This window comes from Mauremys mutica, chromosome 2, assembly GCF_020497125.1.
Source record: "Mauremys mutica isolate MM-2020 ecotype Southern chromosome 2, ASM2049712v1, whole genome shotgun sequence".
Classification (NCBI taxonomy): Eukaryota; Metazoa; Chordata; order Testudines; family Geoemydidae; genus Mauremys; species Mauremys mutica.
In genome coordinates, this window is record NC_059073.1 from 79,781,372 (window position 1) to 79,803,190 (window position 21,819).

At 39.1% G+C, this 21,819-nt stretch overlaps 1 long non-coding RNA gene across 1 annotated transcript; it reads right to left on the minus strand.

Annotated features, from left to right (window-relative positions):
- Nucleotides 1–1,151: 1,151 nt before the first annotated feature.
- LOC123365209 lies at nucleotides 1,152–21,196 on the minus strand. The gene is made up of 3 exons (XR_006577477.1): nucleotides 21,034–21,196; nucleotides 5,153–5,253; nucleotides 1,152–1,192 (listed from the first exon to the last, which is right to left on the minus strand). It is a non-coding gene; the product is annotated as an uncharacterized LOC123365209 (long non-coding RNA).
- Nucleotides 21,197–21,819: the final 623 nt, after the last annotated feature.

Below are 21,819 nucleotides of genomic sequence, written 5' to 3' on the forward strand. Positions count from 1 at the left end.
GTTTTAAAATAAAAAAAGTGTTAAACAACATTAACTACAAGGCAGAGCTGGCATCTCTGCCTATAATGCATATAAGCTAAAGTCATATGATGCATATAAGCTTCTGGTTCCAGTCACCTCTGGGATCACAGTCCCACCATTCATTAATAAGCTGTTCAAGGTCTTGAAATCAAACTAAGTATAAACACATCTCAAATATTTATCACACAGTAGAAAGTCTGCAGTAAGCAGAAGCTCAAAAGACAAAACTGTAGGATTGTAGGGGGCATTAGTATGTTTTTCATTAAAACGCTTGTCAGTACAGAGTCACTCTTAGATTTGACATTGCACATTGTTCAGACAGTGTCAAATCAAGAGACTCAAGCTTTTTGACCAAAAAAAGAGTTTGATTTTATAGATTTGCATCTAGAAAGCTTGACAAAATATGACCTGATTCTGAATACCCCTACTTCTTACAGTACAGTAGTTGCATTGACTTCAGTATGACTACTTGCATGACTAACAGCTTGAATAAATAAAGGCTTGCAGGATTTGACCATAAGATTCTTCTTATTATTATTACTATTAGCATAAGTAATACTATGGTAGCCCCATGCAGATATTGGAGCCCCATGGTAGTAGAATCCTTATGCTAAAGGATTCACAAGCTAACTAGATAAAACAGAGTAGGAGCTACAGAGGAAGAGCTATGCAGAGAAATATCTTAATCTTGGTTTCACTCTAGGTAGGACCCTAAAATCTCCAACTGTGATGCAGTCTGCCTGGCGCGGATCCGAACCAGTGAGCTGACAGGTAACCAGCCAGGTTTGAAATTTGCCTGGTAGGCATTGGAACCCTGCCTGGTTTCCTCTGGAACTTTGTTGAAGTTGAAATGTCTCCATAAAATGATTAGATTTTGTCAAAAATGTAAGCCTGTTTTCTTGTAATTTTACCAACCAACTCTAGGAGAGAGGCAAAGTGACTAGTTCAAGGTGTCACAGCAGGTGAGTGGCAGAGCAGGGAATAGAACCAAGGTTTCCTGGCTCCCAATCCAATGCCCTGTTTGGGGGAAGCGGGGGGCGGGGGGGGGGGAAACCATGACAAACTAATGATATTTTAAAGATACATAAACTTAATACTGGAGTCTTAAAATTCCACTTACTCTGCAGGGTGAATCTTTTAAACGTCAGGTTCCTACAATTCACTATATGTCCTGCAGAAAATGAGAACTGTAATAAGCTAGGATTTCTGATTAGTAAAATCATTTTTGCATCAAACTCAAACCAGCTTGTGGCAAGATTCCACTGTAACTGCTTTAAAGTTTAAACAATTTTTTCTAAAGCTAATTAACTCTGTTTTGTGGCGTCAATTGCATTTTTTAATATAACTTTGTTTATGCATTTTATTTTTATTTGTAATTTCTAACAGTTAAAGTCCACATAATTAGTGATGGCAATACTTCTACCTAAAATTAGCATTCTACAGCAGTAGAAGGGCTGATGTGTATATTATACTTAATTGCATTCTGTAAACTTAGCTAATTTTGTGGGAAATAATTCCAATTAATTTGATTTTCTCTGTAGTTATTAAATTTACCAAAAATAATAAAAGGTAAAAAAACCAAACAAACAGGAGAGCTGTGGGAGTTTGCAGACAACAGACTACAAGCTTAGCAAGCTTCTAGGAAACTGTTTGCAGCTGTAAAAAAGTCTGCTCATCTTTGATCTCCACTATGGCTCATATAGGAAAAAGCTAGAGAGGCTTTATTTAAATTCTTCCAGTACCATGAAGGTAGGAGGAGAAAAAGCTTCAAAATCACTGTTATTCTTCATGTAGTCCCCTTAGGAAATATTGTCAGACAAAATTAAGGCTGAGCTATTTAAATAGTCATTAGTCATCACACTGCAGCACTTCCAAAGCCTTTCCCATTCAAGACCAAACTGGAAAGAGTGAGGTCACTGGAATAGACAAAAAATAATGGCACCATGGTAACACAGATAACGAGGCACATCACAAACTTGACTTTGTTCTGAAGAGCATAAGTGATGAAAAGAAGAATAGAAAAGAAATGAAAACTTAGGCTATGATAAGTCAGGGAGGAAAGAGAGAACCACAACAATTCCAAACATCAACATTTCAAGTTGTTCGTCATTTAACCTAATGGGATTATTCTCTTAAGTGAGAATCTGTTCCATGAGAAAAAGTTATTCTGTTTGAGCTGTGCACAAGCCTGAAAAAACAATCAATTCAAAACGTAAGGAAGTGAGAGTAGCTGTAAAACCATCATAGCCAGACAGCAGAGGATTGTGCCTCCAGTGGCAGAAGTCCTCATCAGTTTTCCCTTCTCTTTACTTCTGACTGCTCCAGCTATATCCCCTCAGAAGTCCTATGTTCATGCCTTCCTATCATTTGTCCCGTTAGGCTGCTAAAAACTAGTACTATATAAAATAGTGTAATTTAGAGCAGCCTTCAAGTTGCTCTAATGTATGTCAGGACTGGAACACAGCCACCCCACAAAAGAGGACTGCAAAGGCCACCTTTTCACCCCATTTTTAGCTTCACTTTGTGCTCTCCAGGTGTAGAAGAGGTTCTGGGGTCTAGACTCTAGAACAGGATATGGCAATCACAAACAGCTATTTCAGTTCCAAATGGATTTGTTTTGAGCATGTTTGGATCCCATGTTATTCTCTACTGAGGAACCAAGGCTATGCATCCCTTTTCCCACTCGTTTTCACAACAGGGCCAGCACACAGAATGGAGCAGATTCTTCCCTGCAATCAGATGGAGCAGACCACATATGCAAGAGGCAGCACTTGATGAGATTACACAGAAAGTATAATCTCTGGTTAAACTCAGGGATGGTGCAGTTTTGCATTGTCCTATATGCAGGGTTGGGCTTTAAAGCCTGCAATCCAGTTTAGAGTGATATTCATGTTTAATATAATAGCCGATGGATTCTTTTTTCTCCATAGACACACACTTTGTTAACAATGGCTTTGATATTTATTCAGAACTCCCCACAATAAGTTAAATGGAACCACTGACTTGCACCTCCATTGTTTCATCTCCCGCAGACAAACTCTTGTTCTCAGGAAGCCCCAGAGTTGCGGTCACTGGTGCACAGGGGATGCAGACCCTTTTTGGAAAAAAGACGACTCCCCCGTAACAGAATCCCATTGGACCACAGTATGGCTGCTATGGTCAGGAGTCTCCATTCCTGCAGAGTGGAACTGACAAGTGCTGGTGCATTCAATGTTATCTTCAGCTACTTATTCTCCAGAGTAACTGCCACAATCTCAGACTGATAACTATTGCCCAGTAGTTATGGGGAGAAAAAAAAGTTGCCATCTTTTTGCATGAAGGGCTGGCTTATTTCAATCAAAGAAAGAGGGGATTGTTTCGTAATTTTGTATTTTAAAGAAGATACTTAATTTTACACAATGTTTACACATGTGATATTAAAATTATCTTCTGTAGAATAAGTTGAAAACACAGGAACGGACCACAAAGGATCTCTATATAAAATAATTCAAATATTTGAGCTCACTACAAAACTTTTTGTCATAGAACACATGATAGCCTTGCAGAACAAAGAAATAAAATCAGTTAGATCAGAGCATGTTCTCAAATAGAATGGAGTCATTCTTGCTTTACACTAGTGTAATTTAGGTCAGAATTAGGCTCATCTTTATGCATGTGGAACAGAAAAGGGAAAATCTACCACCAGACAAGTCATTTTCTCAACCCAGTTTAATGAATTATCAGATGAAAGGGAAACACAATTGTTAATTTGGGCCAGAAGACAGCCGTGGCTATCACTGTTAGAATTCAAAAGCTCTCATCCTTAGATTAGATAGAAAAAAACCCTCAAAACGTCTCTCAGATCTGGATTTTCTTACTAGAGTTATGATAGCTGTTTTTTTACTGGTGGTTGTCACACATCCATCCCTTACTAATAAAATATGTTGATAGAAATCCATTAGCCTACATTTTTATTTGTGCTTTCTTTAAAAATGTGAGTCTTACTAGGAGAACTCCCTATCCTTTTTAAGGATTTCACTTTTTGTTAATACTGAAAAGAAAGTTATGCTTATGTGACAAAGGCTTAAATAAACTTAAAAACGAGGTGGTGAGGTAATACCTTTTATAGGACCATCTTCTGAGCTTCTCTCTTTCACCAAACAGAAGGTGCTCCAATGAAAGATATTACCTCACCCACCTTGTCTCTAATATTCTGGGACCAAACACAGCTACACTACCACTTTTAGCACACATGTAGTCAATGGTATGTCTACACTGCAATAAAAGGTCTGTGACATGGCTGCACCTGGCCCAGGTCAGCTAACCCAGGCTCACTGAGATCAAGATGCAGGGCTGTAAAACTTATGTAGATGTTGGAAACCAGGCTGGAGCCCAAGCTCTGGGACCACCTGAGAGGGAAAGGTGCCAGAGCCTGGGCTCCAGCCCAAGCCCTGTGAACCCAAGTCAGCTGACCTGGGCCGACCACTGCCATGTACAGGTCTTTTATGGCATAGTATATGTACTGTAAGTGACAATTTGTATGTCCAACTAAGCAGTCAGATATACCTATACGTATGTTTCCAATTCCCCCACCTTCCTACCAATGTACAATTCAAGGGTGACCATACCCAGCTGCAAGAGACACGACACAACACACTGGAACAGACACTATATTTTTTCTTCTAGTTTTAGTGCTAAAGTAATATCTTCTAGGTCTGTGGTTTTCAAATCTTTTTTGTACTGGGCGTAGAGGTAAAAAATCTTGAGGACATCTTGAATCCTCTAAAGGACAACTAGGCATCCATTTTTGTAAGCCCTTCTTGTCCCATCCTCACTCTGAGTTTGGTGCCTTTTTATGTTTAGGCAGGAAAAGATTGACAGCAACTATCAGCTAATTTGCCTAGCAAACCTATGTCTATATAAGGTAGTGCTCAGATTAGATCAGAGCTGCCTGCCTCAGTGGCAGAGTCTTGTTGCTGTCTGTTTGAGACAGAGCAAGTGGCTGAGGGTTAATAGGGTAGGCTATTCACCCCACAAGGGTCATCTTAAGCAGGGAATATACTTACCTACACTCACCTGATCCATCTCCTATAGTGATCACTTGGCCCACTCACGATGATGCAGGTAAAGGTAGAGGGAGGGATTTAATTACCTGAATACTTCCATCTTATCTGATAAGACATTAATCTGGTTCTGCCTGGAGGTCCTGTCTCCATCTGAGGAATCCGGCCATCCTGTCATGCTGCATCCATCCTGAAGAGAAGACACCATCAAATCAAGCTGCCAGAGATGGTAGTGTCATTGTCATTTTAATCCTCATTTATAGATCCCTATTGATACAGCCTGCCTTGTTCTATTATCTATCTCACCTTGTTACCTGGGGAGACCTTGCCACTCCATTAATAAATCTTGTTATATCTTTCTCCTGTCTGAGTCATATCTGGGAAAACACACAAACGCACACACAGATACAGGAAGGGAGGTGAACCTGAGACCGAGACTCCCGGCCATTGTTAAATTTTAGCTCTTGTTTCGGTCAACATGGGCATCCCTCTCCCCCAAAATCTCCCATCTCATCCTGATGGGATCCAGCTGGGACCCTCTTCTCTTTTAGCAAATTGGAAAGGACAAGATGGTTCTGGCATCCTAAGGCAGTGGTGGCAACCTGCGGCCCATCAGGTTAATCTGATTGCAGGCTGCAAGACAATTTGCTTACGTTGAGCATCTGCAAGCATGGCCCTCCGCAGCTCCCAGTGGCCGCAGTTTGCCATTCCCAGCCAATGGGAGTTGCAGGAAGTGGCAGGATGCAGGGATGTTCTGGCTGCTGCCTTCCGCAGCTCCCATTGGCTGGGAACGGCGAACTGTGGCCACTGGGACCTGAGGGGGGCCGTGCCTGAGGATGATCAACATAAGCAAAATGTCTCGCAGTCCGCAATCAGATTACCTTGATGGGCCACATGCGACCCGCGGGCCTCAGGTTGCCCACCACTGTCCTAAGGGCTGGATTTAGGGGTAAACGACCACCTGAGATGCTAGGTTTGGGATGGTGTTTTTGTTGTTTGTGACAAAAGGGAAAATAGAATGTTTGATGTAAAATGTTTCATGTATTCCGTACATGGATTCATTTTTCCCTAACTTGATGTTCTGGACCTTTGTAGAATCTCATGGACCTTGCCAGACTTTGAGAATTACATTTTCCTTGGACTCCTAGAATGTTGTCAACCATGCCTGTGCGGGTATATAAAGTGCAGGATGTCAGTCAGTCAGTCATAAGAACAAAGTGAAGTGAGAGCCCAGCTGTGATATTGTGAATCTTGTTTTATTGTACAATTGAGAAAGTGTACTTGTGTTAAGACTTGAAGAGTGTAAGTAGTGACTAATAAAGGAGAGATATCTACACCATATTAAAGAAATACTGTTACTACTTTTGCCATGTTTAACACGTAATGTTTGATAACTTTCTAAGACTGCAGAATATAGACTTTTGCTCTCACTAATACTGTCTGTTTCCCTCACTACCACCCCCGTAGAAAATAAAAGATGCTATCAAAGAAGCCTTCAGGAGATCAGTATAGGAAGCAAAAAGGTCAATTGCAAACTAGTTTGCAGCAAGGGGCTTTAGGCAGTAATGATCATCCCAGTGCAGAAGAAATTGAGGAGTGAAGCATAAAATGATAGAAGTCCTATTAATGAATTAGCAAGTTTACTGGAAGATAAGGAATAGAAGTGTGAGGAAAGTGATGGAGAATCATCCAATTTTCTTGGCGGCATAAGGGAGAGTGATGATAATGAAGAATGTGGCTCATGTGAAAAGGAAAGTAACGGGAAAAAAAATCTGGTTGACAGGAAATTGAGAGAAACGATAAAGCATAATCAGCCTTGCATGATGACAGAAACATCAGTGAGAAAAAACTGCACACCACAAATCGATGCATCAGATCCTGCTTTACGGTTGGCAATCCTAAACTCTGCCATTATTGATTGTACAATTTTGAATGGGCTGGGCAAAAATCGAGGATATGATGTTTCCAGAAAATGAGCAAAAGTGACATCTCAAAAAAAAAAATCACACAGCAAAGAGTGCTCAAGAATGGTGAGAAACTGAATGGACATTGGCTAATTTACTTGAAATCAACTGACAAAGTCTTGCAAATTTTTTGACAAGAATGCCAAATTGTTGCTTGTACTTTCCAGGTACAGTTACTGGCATAACTTAGCTGATGCTCTGAAGCCACATGAAAAGTCACCGGGCCATTTTACAGCCTACTCCAAATGGATAGAAGTTGAGTCCAGACTCAAGCTGAATAAATGCTTAGATGCAGAAAATCAGCACATACTTATTGTAGAAACGTAATAAAAGGTAATAAAGGTAATAATTGGAGATATACCAATCTCCTAGAACTGGAAGGGACCTTGAAAGGTCATCAAGTCCAGCCCCCTGCCTTCACTAGCAGGACCAATTTTTGCCCCAGATCCGTAAGTGGCCTCCTCAAGGATTGAACTCACAACCCTGGGTTTAGCAGGAACGTGCTTGAGCATCTGATCTCAAATCACTCTCTTTCTTACAAAGAATAATTTGGCTTTCTGGGGTTCGTCAGTTAAGTTGTTCACTGAACATAATAGTAATTTCTCGGTTTGCTAGAGTTCCTTGGGAAATATTACTTTGTCATGTGTGAGCACCTATGTCAAATAGTTCAAAAGAAGCTATGGACCATTACTTCAGCAAAACAATTCAAAATGAATTGATTGACCTAATGACAAGGAAGGTGCTTAACAACATATTGTTGTGGCTCAGCAAAGCAAAGTACTACGCCGTAATAATGGACTTCTCTCCCAACATTAGTCACAGTGAAAAGATGTCGCCATTTACAATAAGTTTTGGTGAGGAGGATGACTGTGTCCAAGTAAAGGAACACTTCATTTCTGGTCTGTGGATGACTACTAGAAAACACCCAACCGAACTATTTATGAAAGTTTTGAATGAGAATAACCACCACTTCAAGACTGCTGTGGCCAAGGCTATGACAATGGCGCTAACAGAAAGGGAAGAAATAGTGGAGTCCAGGCAAGGGACAAGGCAATGAATCCAAGAGCTTTTTTCATGCCTTGTCACTGCCATTCCCTCTGCCTGGTTGTGTCAAATGGAGCATCATCTTCTTTAGATTCAGAATCTCTCCTCGGAGTACTGCAAAGGATATATGTCCTCCTTTCAGCATCATCAGGTGGAATATCCTCACACAAAATGTTACAAATCTGACTGTGAAGCTGCTAAGTGATACTCATGAGGAGAGCTGCATTTACAGCATAAGACTAGTGAGGTACCAACTGATTGAGATTTATGACCCCATGATGGAACTGGTGCAGTCGAGTAAAGCAGTGTCCAGAATCTAACATGAGGTGCAAAGTCTGGAAAACCAGATCACTGACTTCAAATTTCTGGTCTCAGTTGTGGTTTGGCGTGGTATCCTGTTCCAAGTAAGCATTGTAAGCAAGGCATTACAAACTCAGTCAATGGACACTGCACACTACTACTATGTTGAGAAGCTGCCTTGATTTCATTGTGGCCTACAGAGACAACGGATTTGAAGATACCATCACTTTATGAGTTTCCTTGAAGACAAACTCAACTCCTCTCATTGGTTATCCAGGCAGAGATAAGGTAATGGACAATGAGAGACTGACATCGCTTGCTATTTTATCACTTGAAAATGCCATCTCTCAGATACTGTGCTTCCATTTGCGAGGGCACAGGGGAGAAAAGTGACCTTTTGAATTTAAGGACTAGGGTTAACATTCTGAGTCTGTCACCTACTGTAAGACTATTTTATACTGGCCCACCCAACTGTATTTTCCACTGCGTGCATCCGATGAAGTGGGTTTTAGTCCATGAAAGCTTATGCCCAAATAAATTTGTTAGCCTCTAAGGTGCCACAAGTACTCCTTGTTCTCATTACACCATAGGTCATCCCTTTTGATCTCTGAATCAATAGAATACAGTAACAGACAGGAACCAAAGTTTAGCATCTACATTACAAGCTAATCTGGTTACATTACCTATATCTTGTTAGATGTTAACAAAACTCAGACAAATACAATCATCTTCTAATTCTCTAACAATACAAGTTTACATTTCAAAGCTGTAATCTATCTAACCTGGCTTTGTTAGCTATTTATAGGGACGGGGCCCTAATTGCCATTTACATACTTTTAAAATACGTCTTTAAAATGTTCAATTTAGGTAATTTAGCCTGCTAATTGCTAAACCTTTTCTGGCTTAATGTCACACACACCCACTTTTTGTACCATGAAAATTCTCTAGGTTTCACCTTCTTCTTTCTGACAGTACAAGATTCTTGTTTGATGTGCTACTCTGTTGATTATGCTTCATGCCCTCCTGCTCTTAATGAAAACCTGAGAGTTGTAGTCATTAAGTTACCAAGTGTGTTAGGGGAGTTCAGTCAAACTAGCGGCCTTGCAGGTGAACTTTATGACTCATAAACTGAATATAAATGTACCTTTTTTTTTAAAAAAATATGAAGATTGGACTAAAACAAAAACAAACAAACACAAAAAAACAGATACAGAATTCAAATCTCAAATCTCTCTCTTTTTAAATCTTGGATTGATTCACAGAAGTATAACCACCTCTGGCACTTTAAAACCCAACTGGCCTCCTATAAGAACCATTTATATAGTCTTAATAAATATTGTAATCTATGCCAAACTGACCATTGTTTACAAGTCTCATTGATGAGAAGATGGTGCAAGAAACCTTACAGTAGACAGACGTGGGATAATCTGCTCCCCACCCCTCCCCCGGAAGTTTTCATCCTAATCCCTAGTAGAGATTGTTTTAAACCATGAAGAATGAGATTTTATATTGTTTCTAGACTTCTTTAGTATTAACTACTCAAACTGTGGACATTCCTGTTATCCATATTCAGTTCCAAACTTTTTAATCTGGTTAAATTCTTGGCTTTAACATCCTGTGGCAGTGAATTATACTGTATAATTCATGTGGAGGGAGAAAGTATTTCCTGCTGCCAATTTTGAATCTAACATCTTTCAATTTCATTGAGTGTCCCTTTGTTCTTGTGTTTCAAGAGGGAACAGAAGCTTCCATTCTCCTTACCTTAGAACATTCCTTGTTTTATATAGACCCCTTTTGTTTTTCTTTTCAGAGGAAAACTTAAAACGATCTCAATCTCTCATTTAAGATTAAACACAGGACTTAATATGGACCCTGGAGGCACCTTACTGTTAATCAGCTGCTACAATAAAAAAGTTGACCTTTTATTCCTTGTCTTTGCTTTTCAGTCTCTTAACCAGCTTTTGATCCATGCCAGTATTTTGCCTATCACTATCTATTTTCTATAATAGCTTCAGGGCTGTGAAAGGCCTGTTGGAGTTTTCTTTATCTACTACTTTGCTGACACATTCAAAGAATTCTAGTAGATTATTGAAACGTGATTTTCCTTTTCAGAAACAGTGTTATATTTTATCAAAATGCAAACCCCCTAAACATTCACTTCTGCCATTTAGATGCTCATATACAAAAAGTTAGTGCAAATCAATACATCACATACTTCTACCTATTTGTATCATGTTATGTTGAATTTAGGCTTTCTATTGTTCAGACAGGTAAAAGTACAATCCTTTCCATAAAGTGCTATGGCAGGGCTCACTCATCCTTGGGGCACCCCCTGGCATCAATGTGGGACATTGCTAGTATCTTTGGCTCCAACACCCTCTGCAGGCCACCTGCCTCTGGCTCCAGGTCTTCTATAGCTCAGCTCTTTGGCCAAGTCACGTAAATTCAGACCCCCTATCAGGGTCTGAAAGAAATTCAAATGAAACAATGTTTCTTCTGCCCTCCTGGGATACCAAAGTCTTCTCTACTTACAAACCCTATCTCATGAATGAATCTATGCTGCCTGATTCATTATCAGTAAAAAGAACAGGAGTACTTGTGGCACCTTAGAGACTAAAATTGCCACCTTTAAGTCTGTTACTGAGTGACCAGAGAGGTTGAAGTGTTCTCCTACTGGTTTTTGAATGTTAGGATTCCTGATGTCAGATTTGTGTCCATTTATTCTTTTGCATAGAGACTTTCCGGTTTGGCCAATGTACATGGCAGAGGGGCATTGCTGGCACATATCATGGCATATCACATTGGTAGATGTGCAGGTGAATAAGCCCCTGATGGCGTGGCTGATGTGATTAGGTCCTATGATGGTGTCACTTGAATAGATATGTGGACAGAGTTGGCATTGGGCTTTGTTGCAAGGATAGGTTCCTGGGTTAGTGTTTTTGTTCTATGGTTGCTGGGGAGTATTTGCTTCAGGTTGCTGTCTGTAAACAAGGACTGTCTCCCAAGATCTGTGTCTGTGTACCATAACCCTGGGCATCTCCCAGCCAGAGAGACCTGTCTCTTCCACAGTCTCTTCCTCGAGTTCCTTCAGTGTACTTATCATGGTTTAGCTCCACACCCTCTTGCCAGGACCTAATTAGCTATTCACCTTTCCAGGTTCAAAGCATGACTAATGGGTTCACTAGCCTGGCAGGTGATGGGAGTTAAGCCCCATTACAGAGGCTTAGCACATTCTGGGGTGTAATAATTGCTATCCTAGGTAGCGCTAGAAGAATTGAAGACAGTGGAGAATCAAAGTACAGCAACAATAGTGCCACATGGTACCCTGATGAATATCCTAAAAGAAAAACGGACTTATGTGGGGAAATAGAAAATTTAAGCTGTTTAGGATTGATGAAAAAGATGGGACAGAACCCAAGCCCCTCGTGAACCAGAAAGAAAGTGGTGGTGACCAGAGGATGACGAGAATATGTGCAAGGAGAAAGATCTGGTTAGGCTGAGAAGAGGAAGGACTCAACATGAAGAGAATGGAAAATAGCAAGCATGGGATTGTTTCATACATAAAGCAAATCTGAACTTTAAGTCTATCCATATGGAGCCTCTGAACCTTGTCTGTGGCCTATCATCTATGTTGACTGTTCCCCCTCCACTGTGAAAAAACCTGTGGGATCTGTCACCAAGCCTGGTATATCCCAGGATCTGCAGTAGTCCAAGGTTAGATGTGGGAGGTGATGCAACAAACGTGACCCAGCTTCTGTTCCATGTGTGGACTGTGGAGGATCCTATCAGGTCAGGAGATCTAAAGTTGGGAGACAATTTGGGCCAAAGTATGTTTTCCCATAATTTCATAAGAACGGCCGTACCGGGTCAGACCAAAGATCCATCTAGCCCAATATCTCTCTACTGACAGTGGCCAATGCCAGGTGCCCCAGAGAGAGTGAACCTAACAGGCAATGATCAAGTGATCTCTCTCCTGCCATCCAGCTCCATCCTCTGACAAACAGAGGCTAGGGACATCATTCCTTACCCATCCTGGCTAATAGCCATTTATGGACTTAACCACCATGAATTTATCCAGTTCTCTTTTAAACGCTGTTATAGTCCTAGCCTTCACAACCTCCTCAGGTAAGGAGTTCCACAAGTTGACTGTGCGCTGCGTGAAGAAGAACTTCCTTTTATTTGTTTTAAACCTGCTGCCTATTAATTTCATTTGGTGACCCCTAGTTCTTGTATTATGGGAATAAGTAAATAACTTTTCCTTATCCACTTTCTCCACATCACTCATGATTTTATATACCTCTATCATATCCCCCCTTAGCATCCTCTTTTCCAAGCTGAAGAGACCTAGCCTCTTTAATCTTTCCTCATATGGGACCCTCTCCAAACCCCTAATCATTTTAGTTGCCCTTTTCTGAACCTTTTCTAGTGCCAGTATATCTTTTTTGAGGTGAGGAGACCACATCTGTACACAGTATTCGAGATGTGGGCGTACCATGGATTTATATAAGGGCAATAATATATTCTCAGTCTTATTCTCTAGCCCCTTTTTCCTGTTTCCTACTAAGAACACACAGAGATGAAAGTACCTAATCTGTCACACGGTAGGAGAAATACCACTGTGAATAGTATCAGAATACCTTCTGATAACGATAATTTCCTATTTTTTGTTTGCTGCATCTCCTTGGAGTTACTGTCGCGCATAAAAAGAAAATACATATAAACACACACACCTGAACACAGTTTAAAAGACAAGTATGATTTCCATATTAACTCTAGATTAAAATAGAAGAGAGCAAACAGTAACTTGTCGCGTAAATATTATTAGAACTATGTTACATGTGTTTTCAGAACACATTCCCCAAGAGTTCTGCATGTATTTGGAATGACTAAATTCATGCAAACAGTAAGGCATTAATTAATTAAAAAACAAATTTAAATTGTGTATTATAATAAAATACATTTTGAGCTATTATCCATTGTCAATACAAAATATTATTCAGAAGTAGAGTTCGGTGGAAAGTTTCCATTGAAATACATTCTAAATGAAAAATGAAGAGACAAAACTTAAGTTGTGGGGTTTCCCCTTCCCCATTCCCTGAATGCAATTATCCAAAAGGAATTTTATCTGAACTTTGTTCCTATATTAAATGTTCTGGCTGCTGTCCAAATGCTAAACTAAGCCCCTGAACCCAATACATTTTCATTACATACGTTTCCTGTATTATGCCTTTTTATTTTTACTATGGCTAAGAAGTTCAGTCATACAAATATATATTAATACATGTGAGTTTTATGCTTCAGCATTAGACAGATCAGTTTTCCTTGGCTTAAATTAATTTCAATGATTAAAAACCCCCAGTGATCTGGGAAAATTAAGTGACTGAATTTCTTGAGCCCACATCTGTCAGGACAAAGGGTCTAAGGTAGGTCTGACCAATAATTTTTTTAATAGAATAGTAACAGTAACAAAAAGTCTTTTTTTTAATGGTCTCCAATAGGCTTAGCCTTAGATACTTATGTCAAATTACAAAATAAAAAACAAAAAACTACACCAGTTATTTTAACTAAGAAAAATGTGACAATGAAATAAAGTTCTAAAAAAAAATAAAAAAAGAGGGAATGGCACCATGATTCAGTCAAAAAAATTAGGCTGCTGGCTACATCAGAATATTTGTGCAGGAATATTAGAAAATATTTGACTGTGGACAAACAATAGGCAGTCAATTAACTGACTTGCCAAACTGTAGTCTAAAGGGCTAATATTGCTGATGTTATTTATGATTGGCATTGTGGCATAGTAAGTCCAGGTCTTTGTTATTTTCATCCATTAAGCAGTGAGAGAATCTAAAGTTGTAATTTAATAGCTAAATTCAGAAAAAAAAGTTATTGAGGCAAGGGAGGTGGTTTTGTGAATTTGTTTATTGTCTCCAGTCATCATTAGGTGTGAGGGACTGTTTAAGAAAACTTCCAGACAGAAACAAAAAAAAACAAAGCTAAAAGGACAAAACTCAAACTTGATGTAAATGGGTGCACTTCATTTTTAGAGTACAAGATCTCTGGGATACATACTGTACTATCCTATTTGTGTAGCACCTAGCTCATTTTGAACACTATTAGAAAAAAAATACTAATCTTGCAGTTCATTGTGTTTGTGTGTGGGAGAGAAATCAAGAACTATAAGCTTCCCTTTACTAAACAAAATGAGTTCTATACCTTATTATGTCAAAGTCAACCTGGCTTTGGTACTAGGGATTTAAGATTACTTTGCAGTAACCATGGCCTTAATTCAGCAAGTGTCCTTCTCCATAAAGCAAAACAGAAACATGTTTAAATTAGCTGCTAAAATCAGGGATAATGTACTGAAGGGTTTCACATTAGCAAGTGTTAAGACAAAAAATAAATAAATAAAAAGTCAGCTAATGGGCCAGCTGTAAGGCTAAGGTCAGATTGTACTCAATCACTCACTGTAGTGAGAGAATATGAGGAAGCTCCTTTGCATCACAACTAGAAGAGGCTAGGCACAATCATCCTTTTACTCCTGGGCTAACACTACTGCCCCTGCTGGCTGACTGAAAAACAGCAAAGAAAGGTGGGAAGGGGATGGGACTATGGCCACAATTGCTTCTGATCCACATGTACTATCCAGCTGAGCTGGCATGGCTAAGAAGGGAGTGCTATACTCTCCAGAAACTTTGGGGAAAGATGTACCTATACAATTCCAGCTATAGTTCCTACTGAGGACTGCTTCCACTGATTTGAACGACATCATTTCCCTTCATTTCCATAGTAACAGGATTGTGACCTAAAGGCCCAATCCAACACGCTGAAGTCAATGACAGTATTTCCTTTTGGTGCAAGTTTGGGCTCTAACTGCACAACTGCTCCCTTAGCCTAGTAGATGTTCTCCTTTTGATGATAGGCTCGAGTCCTGGGGATGATGGTTTGCGGCTTCTTACTGCTGTGAAGCTGAAAGTATTTGCACCTCTAATTCTACCAGAGACTGAACTTCAGAAGGAAACGAGAGCAAGTTTTCAATACTTTGCCTATAAAGGAACATTTCTGTGATGTTACCAACTGAGTACAAAATATCAATTCTAGCATACTTAATAAATCTTCCTGCTGGTGCTTTAATAGATATCGGAAATGGAGTTACGGCCTCTGCCCTTCAAAATAAGGGGAAAAAAACCATTGCATTCATGCACTATATACATTTGTCACAGTCATGATCAAATCCATCTGAATGTCTCTAAATCCAAGATGTTCAGACTTGGATGTGCTATTTTACCAGCATTTTGCAGCACTCTAAACTTTAATATATAACAAAACTGTCAAATGTACAGTTAGGCTATTACTTGTTTAACAGCTTTAATTACTGAGTGCTTCAAACATTCCAGTACCATGCCATCTGGTGCACAGGAATCTTAATGAATTTATGAACTTAATGGAATATGTCCTGCATTCAGAATGTCCGAAAATTAGTTGCTAACCACTAGTAAATGACAGATTTATCAACACAAGAAAAAAATCAGTTCTTTTCTTTGGGTCATTAAGGAGTCAACCAATTGTTAGCTGCTGGTAATTAGTGCTTAAATGTGTAGTTTGAAGTTTATAAATATACTACAATTTATCCTACATTTCCCAGTTCTGAGGACTATTTCTCATATAAGCTCCAACTGTGTTAATGAAAGCCCTTTTGAATGAAAAATTGCTGTTGAAAATTTCTATTTTCAGTCTATATTTATTTTTGTTCCATAAAGGCCTTTGTAATTAGACTCCAATGACAGATGAAGTTTTCCAACTAGAATGGAACCAATATGAATCTCAAACACACAAATCAAATCTTTTCTAAGGTTAGGGAGAGTGTCGTAAACTTTAAAAAGTGATTGTTTCTTTATCTGTGGTTTTGACCAAAAGTGTCAATACCAAAATATCAGTAGCAATGATTTAAAAAAAAAAAAATCAGTAAATTAAACTATTGTAGATCTCATTTACATCAGGAAGGACTAGAAATACTATGATCATTTTCTTTTTTTCATGGTATTTCTAGACAGGAGCCTACTCCTGCTCATTTAAATAAGCTTGGACAGCTCAGTAAAATTTGCTTCTTCATGTTAGCCATTTCTCTGAGGGGGGGGGGACAAAAAAAAACCTCAGATGTATTCATTACTGATTTTTTTTTCCCAGAATGAAGCAACAAAGAGTCCTGTGGCACCTTATAGACTAACAGATATATTGGAGCATGAGCTTTCGTGGGTGAATACCCACTTCGTCAGACGCATGTAATAGAAATTTCCAGAGACAGGTATAAATATGCAGGCCAGAATCAGTCTGGAGATAACGAAGTTAGTTTAATCAGGGAGGATAGTACTAGCAGTTGAGGTGTGAACACCAAAGGAGGAGAAACTGCTTTTGTAGTTGGCTAGCCATTCACAGTTTTTGTTTAATCCTGAGCTGCACGTCCACCAGTGCTACGCAAGCCATCATGTGCCAGCAACGCCCCTCTGCCATGTACATAGGCCAAACTGGACAGTCCCTCAGAGCGGCTGTGCTGCAGCGGGCCTGTGCCGTGGAGCCTCTGCCAGGCGGTGGCTGGGGAGGGAGCCGCGTGGGGACATTTTTTCAGAATGATATTCTTGGTCTGTAGCTCATTTATGAGCTGCCAACTGTGAGTGTTTGAGATTCAAAATTATCTCTCAGTATTTATCCATCTGTATATAGAAGTTAATAGGAGCTTTTCCATTAATGGTATATAAAATGCAAAGTGATGATCTGTGAGATAACAATCAAGTTTTCAACCATGACTGAGGAGGAGAAAGGGAGGCTAGCTTTGTGACAAATGAACTAACTGCAAATGATGATTAGCTATATAACCTATGCAAGGGGTATCGGTTATAAACAATGTTTTAATTCAGAGCAAGTTAAGCCAATTGAAGAGGATGGCTATAATTGACTTTTGAGGGACAATGCAGAAGAAAAAGATATCTATAATATGACTCTGTAGAAATATGCATATCATACAGAGCAAAGGCCAAAAGACAAGACAAGGAAAATATCCTTCAAATCATATTTCTTGGAGGTCTGCCATAAAAGAGGACCCAACACAAGAGTATGGGCATGATAACTTTCTTACTCTGTGTAGTCTTATGTGAGCCAGAAGCCAAGGCAGGAAAGGAGAGCATCCTTGAATAGCACATTATGCCCTCAAAAGCATTACAGCATTTGCCCTTAAACGCAATAGGAGCTGTACACTCATATCAATGGCAAACCTTGGTGCAGTATTAGTTCAGCTGAAAAACAGCATGACTTGATTTACAAGAAGAGATAGGAAGGACCTAAAGTTGTCAGAAAGAGGAAGTACAAACAAATCTGAGCCAAGAAAACATGAAGCCAACCATGCAAAAGACAGATTATTGAAGGACCGAGGATACACTTTCTTGTAAGACACTCAGGTCAGGACAAAAAATGAAAGAAAAGCAAAGATCAGACAAGGCAAAATGGAAATCTGTTTAAGCTGAGCTAGATGGAGGAAGCAGCATGGGAGTTTTCCACTGAAAGCTGTTTACACATGGGCCAGATCATCATCTGATTTAGCTACACTGACTTCAGTGGTGCTACATGGATTTACACCAACTGAAAATATGGCCCCCCTTTGTCTATCATTCCAGAAGAACAGGGAACAAAGGGTGCAGTCACATAATACATACGATAATAGACCATCCAGCCTAATATCAATTTCACCTGCTGTAAAAATATTGAGGATTTTGATCTTTATGTATGCTTCTCCCTGCCCCACCCACACACTCAACTTCACCACTTGATTTTCAGTGAGAGATGTTGGTAATTTAAATATCAGGCCCCTGGTACTTAAAGTTAGTGTGTGGCCTAACTTTCAAAGTTTAGGCCCTACTAAATCAACTATTTGTATATGCCCATTGGGTATTTGTGTGCATGGGTTAGGTGCTCTCGAAGGCATATTCACATGTGCCAAACATTAATAAGTATACTTCCATTTCTACTTTTAATTTCACAAAGCATCATCAAGTTTCTGACTCCACAGCAGCCCCAGAGAATGTGTAAGGTTTTGGCCAAGTTGCGCTGATTCATTTTTACTCATGTGATATTGCAAGGTTTCTGCGCCTGACCTTCTATTCACCCTAATACAAATTTTTCATCCTAATAAAACAAGCATTATAACCTTGCATTCTTTCACTAATGCTGTTATCACCAGTGCATGCCTATCTTGTGTATGGAGTCAGAAAGGAACTAGGAACATGACTCAATTTAGTTGACCAAAGAAAAACAGTCTGTATTTAATAGTCAAAATAATCAGATAAAAGCTTTTATTGCACCCCATCTCATAGGTATGATGGGGAAAGGTTTTTACACATAATACATTGGTATATTAATATTGATTATTCAAACAAAATATTTAAAATTTATTGCAACACAAATCAATGGCAACTGATTAAGCAGTTCAAAAGCATTACTATGAAGTTTACATTTCAGAGTCATATTTAGACACAAAACTGTAAAGCGTCTAAATATTTATCTGAAATTCAAGAACACTATGCTACCCTAGCTTTTCAGAAGATTTAGGAGATTTCCCTCAAAATATGTTGGTATAAGCAGGAACCATGAGTGTAATCAAGAAAAATTGGGATTATGGAGTATTTGTGGCATGCAGGCATGAACAATGGCTTATGAAGGAAATGATATTTATACTGAAATGAGGTATTGCTTTGCCTTGAGGCAAAACATCCAGCTGGTAGTTTTTCCATGTTTCTATCTTAAGTCTAACAAATTTAAAAAGCCACCAACACAGAACTGAAATTAATGCAATATAGCCCATTAGTACTTTCAGAGGATTGCTCATGTGCCAACATTGTTATATTTAAACTGCGTTCCTGTACTGTGTCCCAGAATACACTTTGGGCTATGAGATCAGAATACTTTTATCTTAAGAGCATTGCAGCTAGGTGGTGCCAGCTATCTTTCATAAGTGTCTAGGTTTTTAAATACAACCTACGGTCTTTGATTTGGAAAGATAAGCTATTGCTATCAAGGATAGCAATAGTTTCCAGGAAAAATAAATGCATAAGCTAGTAATGCTTGAGCTATGCACTACAATGCCCTAGCAGCGAGGAATGAAAGAAGGGATAACAGTTTCAGTACTTTGGAACACATCTTTTTATATTTTCATGGTGGCAATAAGGGGCTGTTTTCAGTCTCTAAATGAAAACAGGGGAGCTACAATTTCTAGGAGCAAGAGGATTAGAACAGTGATGCTTCTGATTTATTTGCATTTTCAGAGGCTATTATATATCCAAGTTATATTTAAAGTGCTTCAAAATAAGCTTACCTAAAAAGAAACTAAACTCAACCCCTAAACAGAATATATTGCCAGTGTTACTTTAGCACAAATCAGATACTGGAAAATTGTACAGCACACTTGTCACACTTCTCAATCCTAGTGGAAAAATTGGACCAAGGAAACCAAGGAACTACAAGAAAATATTGAATAAAAGGTGGTTCACCAAATAATACAAGGAGAAGTCTAGTCAAGTTGTATGTTACAGAAAACAAGAGAAATATGTTTCCCAATACTATACCACAATGGTGTCAGTCCAAACTGAGAAATAAATTAAAAAAAAAACAACACACAATACTTTGATCTTTCACAGACAGTGAAAGCAACAGTATATGTACAGTTCTGCCCTGTGATCTTCTATAATGGCAAATATTTCCTTGGTAAATAACAGGCTGATGGATAAACAGTATTTTTTCCATTGAAAGTTAGGCCCATTTTTTCCGCATTAAATGGATGACCTCTCACCTCAGAGTGGAACAAAAAAACAACAAAAATGATGTTTTTAAAAACTTCCCAGAAAGTTTGTTCTGTAATTACATCAGTTGTACTGGCAATAAATTTAAGAATAATGTATGATAGCAACATTATTTTATAGAGTCCATGCTTTGGACACAAATATTAACTAGAACACTATTTTCCAGCACACCTGTATTTAAACTTCTATTTCTTCTGATTACCTCTGAAGAACATAATGCAGGTCTCCTTCACATCTAGTCTAGGTTACTCTATTGTTGCATGAGATTGAGAAATAATCTAGAAACCATAGCATAGCACCTCTAGGGACTAACAACTGGAAGCATAACTACTTGGTAACTTACTCAGCAATGTTTTTTCTGTAGGCATCCCTGAGCCTTTAAACAAAGATGTAATGGGCCAGATTGTCCAAGAAAGCCTCCAATTTTGTAGGGTCTGTTTTGTGAGTACAAATAATTGTGCCACAATTATGCCAGGGGTGTAAAGAAGTGTCTTACCTTTCTAGCATTACTCTTTAGTTTCCCACAAGTTCCTCCTCAGTTTTTTAAACTCAAGGCGATTTCCTTGTTGCAGTTTGCCTCAGTTTCTCTTTTTGTACCATATGGTTAGATCATCCAACCAAAGCATAAATTTTCCCCTCTACTGGGCAAATAAAAAAACATCCAAGCTACAAAGTAATTCTTTAGATCTCCTCAGGCTCAATAGTCCTTCAGCCCCCTTGAAGCAGATTTGTTCAACAGTAATCATGATTTACCCTCCCAAGGCTAAACAGTTGCTTCCTTGACTCTCCCTGGGCTACAGGGCTGGTGCACTCACTTACCATCCACAGCCTAAACCATTTCTTCACATTCTCCAGGCTTACAGTCTTGAACCTCATTGATGAAAGACTTCAATAGTCATTTAGCTTACCTAAAGTTAAACAGCTCTTTTAGTAAACAGTTCAATATTACACAGCCTTCCCATAGTCAAGCCTTTCTAATTCTTGATGCAGAAGATTTTCTGCCTCCCTCTCTGGAAACACTGGACTTAGGCCCTTAATTAAGGACAGGTGCAACCATTAGGCCTAAAGCCCACAGCATTACTTTAATTGCTCCAAGCTTTTTCCTTCAGTTGCTTCCCCTGTTTTCTATACCTAGGCTTCTTCAGAAGCCATTATTGACAACCTTTTTAAGGTTGTTTCCCCATTTCTCTTGTAGAGAACCTTAACTGTTTTCTGATCTCTAATATGTTTGAGGTTCAGGCAGCTCTTTTGTAATCCTGCTGTTACATGAGACACACTCCCATCAGTCCCTGTAGATGTATTATCTTTATTTAGAGATTAAATTGAGGTTGGCGGTACTTGACTTCTAGTCTTCCTTAAAAGGCAAGTGCACACCCAGTAAGAAGGTGAAAATGACACCATTTAGACTTCCAGCTCTTACTGTGCCCTCCAAACAGCTGTATTGTCAATCTCAAAAATCATGATTCAGACCACAACAAAACATGATTGGTCCCAAAATTAGGCTTTTAAAAATAATTATAGTTTGTTTTTTCTGGTGTGAGTTTTAATTTTTGGACTCCCCCTGCCCACCCAGGGTGTGCTTGATAATTAGTTTTGCTAGCTCTC